At 50.9% G+C, this 13,606-nt stretch overlaps 1 protein-coding gene across 3 annotated transcripts in view; it reads left to right on the top strand.

Annotated features, from left to right (window-relative positions):
* LOC140420246 (son of sevenless homolog 1-like) overlaps positions 1-13,606 on the top strand; it is a 450,340-nt gene that overhangs the window by 278,559 nt on the left and 158,175 nt on the right. The gene's annotated exons all lie outside the window — the stretch shown is intronic.

The raw sequence follows: 13,606 nt of genomic DNA on the forward strand, positions 1-13,606 counted from the left end.
GCGAAATCCTACCAACTGTCCTGGCTTGGTACAATTCACACCTCTTTAACCTGGGGTTACCCCATCTCTGGATCTGTAAAGATTTAATCACCTGCTAATGCTCGCATTCCAAGCATTGTTTGGCATCTTTGAATTTGTTTCTGGAACAGACCTCTTCATTCACCTGAGGAAGGAGCAGCGCTCCGAAAGCTAGTGACATCGAAACAAACCTGTTGGACTTTAACCTGGTGTTGTAAGACTTCGTACTGTGCTCACCCCAGTCCAACGCCGGCATCTCCACATCATGGCTACCAACGACACCGCAAACTGCCGGCTCAAAGTAGAGAGGATCTCCAGCAAGATCGCGCATATAGACACTGACATTAAGTTTCTACAAAGATGCAAGAAAGCAGACAAGATCCCGAAAGGGCTACAGATCACAAACCCACTCAAGTCGACCTACAACACAGACTTCGCTGAGAGACTCTGCCGTCGCACCTCTCTCACACTCCTCAACCACCTCGTACACCAGCTCTACAGCAGACGACGCAACCTGGAAACCAAGATAGAGGCCATATTCTCAACTTGCGCTCAGGATGCAGCAGACCAGCTGCGGAACACCGCCAAACAGATGAGACAACAATACTATGCCACCTATATGCATACCAAGAACAGAAAGCTTGAGAAACTTGGCATCACCACCGGCAGCAACCAAGCCACCCCCGGTGTCACAGTAGACAACAATACAGGGAAATCTATTGTCAACTTGTCAGACTACACCCTTCAACCAGATGAAATCGAAGTCCTCAGCAGAGGGCTCAATTTCTGCACCACCACCAAAATGGACCCCATCAGTCTCGCGGCAGACACGGAGGAATTCATCAGGCGAATGAGGCTCCGGGAATTCTTCCACAGACCCCAAGAGGCCAACAGCGAACCCAAGCAGACTACCAATGAACCGGAACAGCAGACCGAGAGATCTGCGGTGTGGCAACCGAAGAGGAAAGATTCGAATTGGACCCCTCCGGAAGGCCGCTGCCTTAGACTCGACATGTATGCTCAAGCCGTCAGGAGTCGCGTCAATGCCAGATTCATCAGTCGTATTCACAAGACAGCCCCGAACGTCACCCAAGCACAACACAATGCCATCCGCGCTCTCAAGACCAACCACAGCATCGTCATCAAACCAGCAGACAAAGGGGGGGCCACTGTCGTACTGAACAGAACGGACTACTGCAAAGAAGTATACCGACAACTGAACAACCAAGAACACTACAGACAGTTACCCGCAGATCCGACCAAGGAACACATCCGCCAACTTAACAGACTGATCAAGACCTTGGATCCAGATCTTCAGAGCACCCTACGTGCTCTCATCCCACGTACTCCCCGCATTGGAGATCTCTACTGCCTCCCGAAAATACATAAGGCCAACACACCAGGCCGCCCTATCGTTTCAGGCAATGGGACCCTGTGTGAGAACCTCTCTGGCTACATCGAGGGCATCTTGAAACCCATCGTACAAGGTACACCCAGCTTCTGTCGCGACACGACGGACTTCCTACAGAAACTCAGCACCCATGGACCAGTTGAACCAGGAACATTCCTCGTCACAATGGACGTCTCGGCACTCTACACCAGCATCCCCCACGACGACAGCATTGCTGCAACAGCCTCAGTACTCAACACCGACAACTGCCAATCTCCAGACGCAATTCTGCAACTCATCCGCTTCATTCTGGATCACAACGTCTTCACCTTCGACAACAAGTTCTTCATTCAGACGCACGGAACAGCCATGGGGACCAAATTCGCACCCCAATACGCCAACATCTTCATGCACAAGTTTGAACAGGACCTACTCACCGCACAGGACCTTCAACCGATATTATACACCAGACACATCGATTACATTTTTTTCCTTTGGACCCACGGCGAAGAATCACTGAAACGACTACACGATGACATTAATACGTTCCATCCAACCATCAGACTCACCATGGACTACTCTCCAAAATCAGTTGCATTCTTGGACACACTCGTCTCCATCAAGGACGGTCACCTCAGCACTTCGCTTTACCGCAAACCTACGGATAACCTCATGATGCTCCACTTCCCCAGCTTCCACCCTAAACACATTAAAGAAGCCATCCCCTATGGACAAGCGCTCCGTATACACAGGATCTGCTCAGACGAGGAGGAGCGTAACAGACATCTACAGACGTTGAAAGATGCCCTCGTACGAACGGGATATGGCACTCGACTCATCGATCGACAGTTCCAACGCGCCACAGCGAAAAACCGGACCGACCTCCTCAGAAGACAAACATGGAACACAACCGACAGAATACCCTTCGTCGTCCAGTACTTCCCCGGAGCGGAGAAACTACGTCATCTTCTTCACAGCCTTCAACACGTCATTGATGACGATGAACATCTTGCCAAGGTCATCCCCACACCCCCACTACTTGCCTTCAAACAACCGCGCAACCTCAAACAAACCATTGTTTGCAGCAAACTACCCAGTCTTCAGAACAGTGACCACGACACCACACAACCCTGTCATGGCAATCTCTGCAAGACGTGCCAGATCATCGACATGGATACCACTATTACACGTGAGAACACCACCCACCAGGTACGCGGTACATACTCGTGCGACTCGGCCAACGTTGTCAACCTCATACGCTGCAGGAAAGGATGTCCCGAAGCGTGGTACATTGGCGAGACCATGCAGACGCTGCGACAACGAATGAACGGACATCACGCAACAATCACCAGGCAGGAATGTTCCCTTCCAGTCGGGGAACACTTCAGCAGTCAAGGGCATTCAGCCTCTGATCTCCGGGTAAGCGTTCTCCAAGGCGGCCTTCAGGACCCGTGACAACGCAGAATCGCCGAGCAGAAACTTATAGCCAAGTTCCGCACACATGAGTGCGGCCTCAACCGGGACCTGGGATTCATGTCGCATTACAGTCATCCCCCACCATCTGGCCTGCAAAATCCTACCAACTGACCTGGCTTGGTACAATTCACACCTCTTTAACCTGGGGTTACCCCATCTCTGGATCTGTAAAGATTTAATCACCTGCTAATGCTCGCATTCCAAGCATTGTTTGGCATCTTTGAATTTGTGTATATATGTGTTTCTGGAACAGACCTCTTCATTCACCTGAGGAAGGAGCAACACTCCGAAAGCTAGTGACATCGAAACAAACCTGTTGGACTTTAACCTGGTGTTGTAAGACTTCGTACCATTGAGATCAGAATAGAACCTCTCCTTGAATTCATGGTTGGAATCCATGTATAGAATCATAGAATCCCTACATTGCAGAAGAAGGCTGTTCGGCCCATCGAGTCTGCACTGACCCTCTGCAAGAACACCCTACCTAGGCCCATACCCAAACTATCCCTGTAACCCCACCTAACCTTTGGACACTAAGGGGTAATTTAACAAGGCCAATCCACCTAACCTGCACATCTTTGGACCATAGAAGAAAACCGTAGCTCCCGGAGGTAACGCACGCAGACACGGGAAGAATGTACAAACGCCACACAGACACAGACTCAACATTAGAATTGTACCTGGGTCCCTGGCACTGGGAGGCAGCGGTGTTAACCACTGTGCTACCATGCCACCCCCAGTGGCGACAGTGGCGCATTGGTTTTGCCTGCTATGTAGTCCTAGTGTGATCAGCCTTTCACTGACACTCAAGGGGACTTCTGAGAGAGCATTGGCAAACTTGTTCGTCGAGACGAAACTGACTCTGGATGCTTCTGACTTCCCTTACCAGAAGAATGTGTATCCTCCACAGGCCAGGTTTCACTAAGAACAGCAATGTTGATGTTATATCTTGCTAGCTCCTGGGCCAAGACAGCAATTCATCTTTCCAGACAATCCTTCTTTGGGTTGGGTTGGATTTGAATTTGTTTTATTGTCACGTGTACCAAGGTACAGTGAAAAGTATTGTTCTGCGTACAGTCCAGACATATAATTCCAAACATGAAAAAAACATTGTTCATACATAAATACACAATGTAACTACATAGGCAACGGGTGAGCATACGGAGTGCAGTACTACTCAGTAGAGAGGATTTGTGAAGAGATCAGATCAGTTATTCAGGAGTCTGATAAGAGAGGGGAAGAAGCTTTTTTGAACCTGTTAGTGCATGTTCGACTTTTGTTAGTGACTTTTGTATCTCCTGCCTGATGGAAGAAGTTGGAAGTGTGAATAACCTGGGTGGGAGGGGCCTTTGATTATGCTGCCCGCTTTCCCAAGGTAGCGGGAGTTGCAGACAGGATTGTCAATGAGCATCCTCCCATTCCAGGTTCCGATATTTAACTTCTTGTTTTGACCGCAGGGATGGTGATCCCACTGGGTGCAGTTTCCCAGCCAGGAGAAATTGGACAATCTATTTTTGGGGCACCTTTTCCGAATGCTGCCCCATTTGGGGTCAGCAGAGGGTACCCTCTGAAGAGGGCTGCTCAGTCACGAATGTAATTTCTGAAAGGCACCCGTGTCCCAATACAGGTGCCCGACAACCACCACGCATCTGCTGCATGTGTGCGGAATCGTGGCTGGGGGTCTCCAGGTATCACAGCTCTGCCCTGTCGCCAACCTTCCATCGCCACAGGATGTATGCCTGATGGAGGCCTGCACATGACATTGTTTAGCTCGGGAACTCCAATGCACAGCTGAGTTGGTCTTAGCGTTTGTGGCTGGATTCAGTGGCATGGTAGACCACAACAACTGGGCCAATTCCCTGTTACAGCCTTCTTCCTCCTTCGACCGTTGGGGCCGCCTGCTCTACCATTAAGGACTTCTTAGATCGTTCTTTGACTGGAACCTTCCCCCTCCACCATGGGAGGCCCTACCAGGAATGTGCGCTCCGGACGGCATCACTCTCCGGTTCATTGGAACACGTAAGCCCCTCCATCATAATATGGTGAGGATCCTCAGAAAGGGTCCATTCAGGAGGACCGCGCCATACCACCTGTCCCTCATGGAAATGTTTGTGTACAAAGACAACTTTGACCACTTGTCCATCAGGCAATGATCCACACATAATGTCTTTGAGGCCCCTGCAGGAAAAGGAGATGGTGGGTCCTGTTAAATGTTTCCCTGAGCAAGCCATTTGGCAGAATGCTGCTTGGCCAGAACTTTCAGACAAGCACAAGAAACAACTTGACTGGTGGTGAGAAGGGCCCTTCCTGTCACATCCTTAGATTTTCAACATCACTGCATACATGCCTCAAGGAATCTGCGGTGGGGAGGACACTTCCTTCTGGAATGTGACTTTGTAAAAAAGATCTGAAAAGAGATGCTGTTATTTTTGTTGCAGTTCATCCGATCAACTCTGTAATGCAGGAAATGCCTGACAAGCTGTTCTTGGGGACCTGTATTGAGACGAACATCTACTGCTGGAGACCCATCAATTTGAGAAACGACTCTTTGTTCAGCCCAAAACTGGTTGGATTTCCAGTACACTGACCTGTCCATGACTTAGTCTTGCATTCTGGCATATTTCAAGTTCTAGGACTACAGTCTAAAGCCCTCCTGTCAGAGGACATACAGGGTCTGAAACCCACATAAAACCCCTCGGGCTGTATACATCAGAGAATGTTTGATATGAAATTTAAATATTCATTGTAAATATGACCTGTAATTGTAAGTACAGGGATATGCTTCATGTATTGAAAGAGATTGTAATTGTATTGCACTTTATGTATTTATAATGTACTTTCACAATTTATATGAAGATGTTTAGTCAAAACAGTATGTTCAATGGTACTTTATTGCACACTGTACTACTTGATCGTGCACTGAAATATCTTTTGATGCCTTAAATATCTGGGGCGACATTCTCCGACCCCCCGCCGGGTCGGAGAATCGCCGGGGGCTGGCGTGAATCCCGCCCCCGCCGGTTGCCGAAGTCTCCGGCATCGGAGATTCGGCGGGGGCGGGAATCGCGCCGGTTGGCGGGCCCCCCCCCCCGCTCGATTCTCCAGCCCGGATGGGCCGAAGTCCCGCCGATAAATTGCCTGTCCCGCCAGCGTAAATTGAACCACCTACCTTACCGGCGGGACCAGGTGGCGTGGGCGGGCTCCGGGGTCCTGGGGGGGGTGCGGGGCGATCTGGCCCCGGGGGGTGCCCCCATGGTGGCCTGGCCCGCGATCGGGGCCCACTGATCCGCGGGCCGGCCTGTGCCGTGGGGGCACTCTTTCCCTTCCGCCTCCGCCACGGTCTCCACCATGGCGGAGGCGGAAGAGACTCCCTCCACTGCGCATGCGTGGGAAACTGTCAGCGGCTGCTGACGCTCCCGCGCATGCGCCGCCCAGAGATGTCATTTCCGCGCCAGCTGGCGGGGCACCAAAGGCCTTTTCCGCCAGCTGGCGGGGCGGAAATCCGTCCGGCGCAGACTTAGCCCCTCAATGTTGTGGCACGGCCCCCAAAGATGCGGTGCATTCCGCACCTTTGGGGCGACGCGATGCCCGTCTGATTTGCGCTGTTTTGGGCACCAGTCGGCGGACATCGCGCCGTTTCCGGAGAATTTCGCCCCTTGTCTTTCTAGGGCCCAAATCGATGTGCCATCGATTTTAGTGAAGTCTTCATTTGGGTCCTGTGTAAACCTTTGGATTTCTGTCTAATCATAGATTATAATAGAATTTACAGTGCCGAAGGAGGCCATTCAGCCTATCGAATCTGCACTGGCTCTTAGAAAGAGCACCCTACCCAAGGTCAACACCTCCACCCTATCCCCATAACCCAGTAACCCCGCCCAACACTAAGGGCAATTTTGGACACGAAGGGCAATTTATCATGGCCAATCCACCTAACCTGCACATCTTTGGACTGTGGGAGGAAACCGGAGCACCCGGAGGAAACCCGCGCACACACTGGGAGGATGTGCAGACTCCGCTCAGACAGTAACCCAAGCCGGAATTGAACCTGGGACCCTGGAGCTGTGAAGCAATTGTGCTATCCACAATGCTACCGTGCTGCCCTATGTTTCGTTGGAGACATAGAAACTTAACCAAGTTTACAAATTTCTCTTCTGTTTTGCTTTTCCAAACACGACAACCTTTCTGTTATTCAATGCCAGACCAGACCCCAACCTTTGCTAGGATACTGGACAGAAACCCTAATATTTTAAATTGTGAAGCTGTGAGGAAAGGATACTTTGTCCCAGGAGTGACTCCATGCACAAATAGGGATATGGTGTATTGAAACAAACTTTATTATTTATTTATTTTTTAAAAATATATATTTTATTAAAGTTTTTCGATCTACCAAGAATTTTCCATTTCTACAACTTTGTAACAATATAAACATTGATCGTTTTTTAAAATATATTAACTAACGGCAAGTGCCAACACAAATAAGAAATAAAAGAAATAACATTGGAAAGATAAATGTGAACAGCAAATATGCAACAACACACAAAAAACCCCCGAAGACCCGAATGCACCTCCCTCCCCCCTGGGTTGCTGCAGTTGTCTTTCCTATTTTCCCTTATCGCTCTGCGAGATAGTCGAGGAACGGTTGCCACCGCCTGGTGAACCCCTGAGCCGAACCTCTTAGTGCGTACTTTATCCGCTCCAATTTTATAAACCCTGCCATGTCGTTTATCCAGGCCTCCACGCCTGGGGGTTTAGCTTCTTTCCACATAAGTAGAAGCCTTCGCCGGGCTACTAGGGACGCAAAGGCCAAAACATCGGCCTCTCTCGCCTCCTGCACTCCCGGCTCATCTGCAACCCCAAATATAGCCAACCCCCAGCTTGGTTCGACCCGGACCCCCACCACCTTTGAAATCACTTTTGCCACACCCTCCCAGAACCCGTGCAATACCGGACATGACCAAAACATGTGGGTGTGGTTCGCAGGGCTTCCCGCGCACCTCCCCTCCACCCCAAAAAACCTGCTCAATCTTGCTCCCGTCATATGCACCCTGTGTAGTACCTTGAATTGGATCAGGCTGAGCCTGGCACACGAGGACGAGGAATTTACCCTACTTAGGGCATCTGCCCACAGCCCCTCCTCAATCTCTTCCCCCAGCTCCTCCTCCCATTTTCCTTTCAGTTCCTCTATCATCGTCTCCCCCTCGTCTCTCATTTCCCTGTATATATCGGACACCTTACCGTCACCCACCCATGCCCCCGAAATCACTCTGTCCTGGATCCCTTGCGCCGGGAGCTGCGGAAATTCCCTCACCTGTTGCCTCACAAATGCCCTCACTTGCATATAACGAAATGCATTCCCAGGTGGCAACCCATATTTTTCTGTCAGTGCTCCCAGACTCGCGAACGTCCCGTCCAAGAACAAGTCCTTCAGTTTAGCAATTCCTGCTCGCTGCCAAGATTGAAATCCCCCGTCTATCCTTCCCGGGACGAACCTGTGGTTGTTCCTTATCGGGGACCACACTGAGGCCCCCGTCACTCCCCTATGTCGTCTCCACTGCCCCCAAATCTTCAGAGTCGCCACCACCACTGGGTTTGTGGTGTACCTTTTCGGGGAGAACGGCAGCGGCGCCGTCGCCAGTGCTTTTAAGCTAGTTCCCCTACAGGACACCATCTCCAGCCTTTTCCACGCCGCTCCTTCTTCTTCCCTCATCCACTTACATATCATAGACACGTTAAGCGGCCCAATAATAATCACTCAGACTCAGCAGTGCCAATCCCCCTCTATCTCTACTGCACTGCAGGAACCCCCTCTTTACCCTTGGGGTCTTTCCGGCCCACACACAGCTCGTGATGCTCCTGTCCACCTTCTTAAAAAAGGTCTTTGTAATCAGTATGGGGAGGCACTGAAACACAAAAAGAAACCTCGGGAGGACCACCATTTTAACCGCCTGCACCCTGCCTGCCAATGACAGGGGCACCATATCCCACCTCTTAAAGTCCTCCTCCATCTGCACTACCAGTCGTGTCAAGTTCAGCTTATGCAAGGTTCCCCAGTCCCTGGCCACCTGGATCCCTAAATACCGGAAATCCCTTGTTACCCTCCTCAGCGGCAGCTCGTCTATTCCCCTGCCCTGTTCCCCGGGGTGCATCACAAACAGTTCACTCTTCCCCATATTCAATTTGTATCCCGAAAACTCTCCAAACTCCTTGAGTGTCTGCGTTATCTCAGGCATCCCCTCCACTGGGTCCGCGACATATAACAGCAGATCATCCGCGTATAATGACACCCGATGTTCTTCTCCTCCTCTAAGTACCCCTCTCCACTTCATAGAGCCCCTCAGCGCTATGGCCAATGGCTCAATTGCCAACGCAAACAGTAACGGGGACAGGGGGCACCCCTGTCTTGTGCCCCTATATAGTCGGATCGTTGCCTGTTCATAATCACACTTGCCACCGGGGCCCCATACAGGAGCCGAACCCATCTAATGAACCCGTCTCCAAATCCAAATCTCTTCAGTACCTCCCACAGGTAGTCCCACTCCACTCTATCAAATGCCTTCTCTGTATCCATAGCCACCACTATCTCCGCCTCCCCCTCCGGTGGGGGCATCATCATCACCCCCAACAACCTCCGTATATTGGTATTCAATTGCCTCCCTTTAACAAATCCTGTTTGGTCACCATGCACCACCCCAGGGACACAGTCCTCTATCCTTGTTGCCATCACTTTGGCCAAAAACTTGGCATCTACGTTCAGGAGGGAGATAGGCCTGTATGACCCGCACTGCAGCGGGTCTTTGTCTCTTTTCAGGATCAGCGATATCGTCGCCTCCGACATCGTCGGGGGTAGTGTCCCCCTTTCCTTAGCCTCATTGAAGGTTCTCGTCAGGAGTGGGGCCAGCAGGTCTACATATTTCCTATAAAATTCCACCGGGAACCCATCTGGTCCCGGGGCCTTCCCTGCCTGCATGCTCCCGATTCCTTTTACCACCTCCTCTACCTCAATCTGCGCTCCCAGTCCTGTCCTCTCCTGCTCCTCAACCTTCGGGAACTCCAACTGGTCTAGGAAATGCATCATTCCCTCTTTCCCTTCCGGGGGTTGGGCCTTATACAGCCTCTCGTAGAATACCTTAAATACCCCGTTCACCCTCTCCGCTCTCTGTTCCATCCTTCCCTCCTCGCCTCTAACTCCTCCGATCTCTCTCGCCGCCCCCCTCTTCCTAAGTTGTTGGGCCAGCAGTCGGCTCGCCTTCTCTCCGTATTCATACTGTACTCCCTGTGCCTTCCTCCACTGCGACTCCGCCTTACCCGTGGTCAACAAGTCAAAGTCCGTGTGTAGTCTCCGTCTTTCCCTGTATAGTCCTTCGTTCGGAGCCTCCGCATATTGCCTATCCACCCTCAGAATCTCCCCAATCAGTCTCTCCCTTTCTTTACCCTCTTGTTTCCCCTTGTGGGCCCTTATGGAGATCAGCTCCCCTCTCACCACCGCCTTCAGCGCCTCCCAGACTACTCCCACCTGGACCTCTCCGTCATCATTGACCTCTAGGTATCTTTCAATACATCCCCTCACCCTTCCACATACCCCCTTGTCCGCCAACAGTCCCATGTCCAATCTCCAAAGTGGGCGTTGCTCCTTTTCCTCCCCTAGTTCCAGATCTACCCAATGTGGGGCATGATCTGAAATTGCTATAGCCGAGTACTCCGCTCCTGCCTCCTTCGGGATCAGTGCTCTTCCCAGGACAAAGAAATCTATCCGGGAGTACACTTTATGGACATGGGAGAAGAAGGAAAACTCTTTACTTCTTGGCCTAGTAAATCTCCAGGGATCCACTCCTCCCATCTGCTCCATAAAGCCCTTAAGCACGTTGGCCACTGCCGGCCTCCTCCTGGTCCTAGGCCTGGACCGGTCCAGCACCGTGTTGAAGTCGTCCCCCCCCCCCCCATTACCAACTTTCCCATCTCCAGGTCCGGGATGCGCCCCAACATACGCTGCATAAAGTTCGCATCATCCCAGTTCGGGGCATATGCGTTCACCAGCACCACCGCTTCACCTTGCAATCTGCCACTCACCATCACGTACCTACCCCCACTGTCCACCACTGTGGTCTTCGCCTCAAACGATACCCGTTTCCCCACCAGTATTGCCACCCCTCTATTTTCCGCATCCAAGCCCGAGTGGAATACCTGTCCCACCCATCCTTTTCTTAATCTGACCTGATCCGCCTGTTTCAGGTGCGTCTCCTGAAGCATAACCACGTCTGCCTTTAGCTTCTTTAGGTGAGCCAATACCCTTGCCCTCTTAATCGGCCCGTTCAACCCTCTCACGTTCCACGTGATCAACCGGGTTGGGGGGCTCTTTACCCCCCCCCCATCGTCGACTAGCCATCCCCTTTTTTAAACCAGCTCCTCACCCGGTTCCCACGCAACCGCTTGTCCCCCAGACGGCGCCCTCCCGTCCCGACCATCCCATCCCGTAACAGCTTCCCCTTCCCCTTAGCAGCAGCAACCCAGTTAATTCCCCCCGCTAGATCCCGCTCTAGCTTGATTGCACCCCCCCATATTACTTCCCGGAGTCAGCAAACTCTGGCTGACCTCGGCTTCCCCCGTTTATCCTTAGCCTCCCTTCGTGTGAGGCCCCCTCGTTCCTACGCCCCTTTTCCCGCCACAGTTTCCATAGCGCGGGAACAAAGCCCGCGCTTCCCTCTCGGCCCCGCCCCTAATGGCGCAGCTCCCTCTCTCCTTCCCCATCCCCTTCCCCACCGGCGCCCACATTTCTTCGTGTCCCCCCCCTTCGAGGGGAACAAATTCCCCCATCTGATTTACAATTCCTTGCCACCCCCTCGCTACTTCATTCCAAACATCCTTTCCCAAACTCGCCCTCCTTCTCGCCACCTCCGCACTCCAATCTTGGTAGACGCGGATCACCGCGTTCTCCCATCTGCTGCTCCGTGTCTTCTTAGCCCATCTCAGGACCATCTCCCTGTCCTTGTAGCGGTGGAATCTCACCACTATTGCTCGCGGTATTTCCCCTGCCTTTGGTCTTCTCACGAGGACCCGGTAGGCTCCCTCCACTTCCAGGGGGCCCGTCGGGGCCTCAGCTCCCATTAAGGTATGGAGCATCACGCTCACGTACGCCCCAACGTCCGCTCCCTCTGCCCCTTCGGGGAGACCCAAAATCCTTAAGTTCTTCCTCCTCGAGCTATTTTCCAGGGCTTCCAATCTCTCCATACACCTCTTGTGTAGCGCCTCGTGCGTTCCGTCTTCACCACCAAGCCCTGCATCTCGTCCTCATTTTCGGCAGTCTTTGCCTTCACTCCACGGAGCTCCATCTCTTGGGTCTTTTGCGTCTCCTTCAGCCTCTCAATCGCCTGCAGCATCGGCGCCAGCGCCTCCTTCTTGTACTCCTCCACACATCGCCGGAGGAACTCCTGCTGTTCCAGGCCCTATACCAACTGGGCTCCCTCAGCCGCCATCTTGCTTCTCCCTTCCCTTCTCTGCCACTGCTCCAGAGGATCCTCCACAATCTGGCCACTACTATCACTCCTTTCCATCCACACCCGGGGGGACTCTTTCCTATGTCGCCTCACACTGGGTTTAGCCTTTGAAAATTTCCGTTGGGGCTCCCGATAAGAGCCCAAAAGTCCGTTGAAACGGGAGTTGCCGAAACGTGCGGCTTAGCTGGTCATCGCCGCACCCGTAGTTTAACAAACTTTATTATTAACACAATATTAAACTAACTTTAACAACACAGAAAATATAGCTTAACAATTACCAATTAAACAACGCTTAACAATAAAATGAAACACTTTAAACTCCTAACTGTTATCTTCTTTATTTCCAGCGACGCAAAATCCATCACCGGTCAAAATCCACTTTAAAATACAGTTAGCAAACACAGTAATGCTTGCTGTATATAGATATCTTGAAGAGATAGATCCTGCAGGAAACAGCTTGCAGATTCTTGCCTGTGTCAACTGTTTAACTTTACGGCTTAGTCCAAAATCTGTTGTTCTGTTAACAGCCAAATTTAAACTGACTGTCTCAAAACTTTACTGTTTCAGGCCCTGGTTCCCCCCCATTAATTACATCATCCATATCCACTCAAATCCCATAACCTGATTGCTTAAGTTTAATCACAATGTGGTGAATCAACTACTCCCAGAAATCATAAAAATCCATTACATCTGTCCTTTTTCTCAAAAGCATGATTTACAATAAGAATGATCTCATTTGTCCGATACCTTAATTACCCCTTCTGTAGCACAGTGTCTGCCTGTTTTTTCAACCAGTATTTTTAAAAACATTGCTGGAACAGATATGTACACACACTAAACCAGGCTTGTAACCATTACTGCACCAGGTACATATAATACAATATATGTATGAAATTCCTACATTCATAACACTATCCTTTATTTCAGTTTATACCTCTGCTTTTCAGAAGTTGTTCAACTGTGCATCCCCCTTGTCTCTATTCTAGCACCAATACCAGAACTTTTAGCCATCATGTTTATTTCATTATGGAATTTTCTTCCTATCTTCTGTCCTTTGCTATATCGTTGTCCACTTTCAAAATCCTCTTTGACCATCCCATTGATCATAGCCCTAGCCCCTCCAGTGTGTCCTCTCTCCCTTCTGAGGCATCTTTGGATGTCTTAGCACTTTAAATTTGTTATTTAATGGAAATATTTTCACCTGTAGTATCGCCCTTTAAAAGTGAGAGTT

This window comes from Scyliorhinus torazame, chromosome 1, assembly GCF_047496885.1.
Source record: "Scyliorhinus torazame isolate Kashiwa2021f chromosome 1, sScyTor2.1, whole genome shotgun sequence".
Taxonomy (NCBI): Eukaryota; Metazoa; Chordata; class Chondrichthyes; order Carcharhiniformes; family Scyliorhinidae; genus Scyliorhinus; species Scyliorhinus torazame.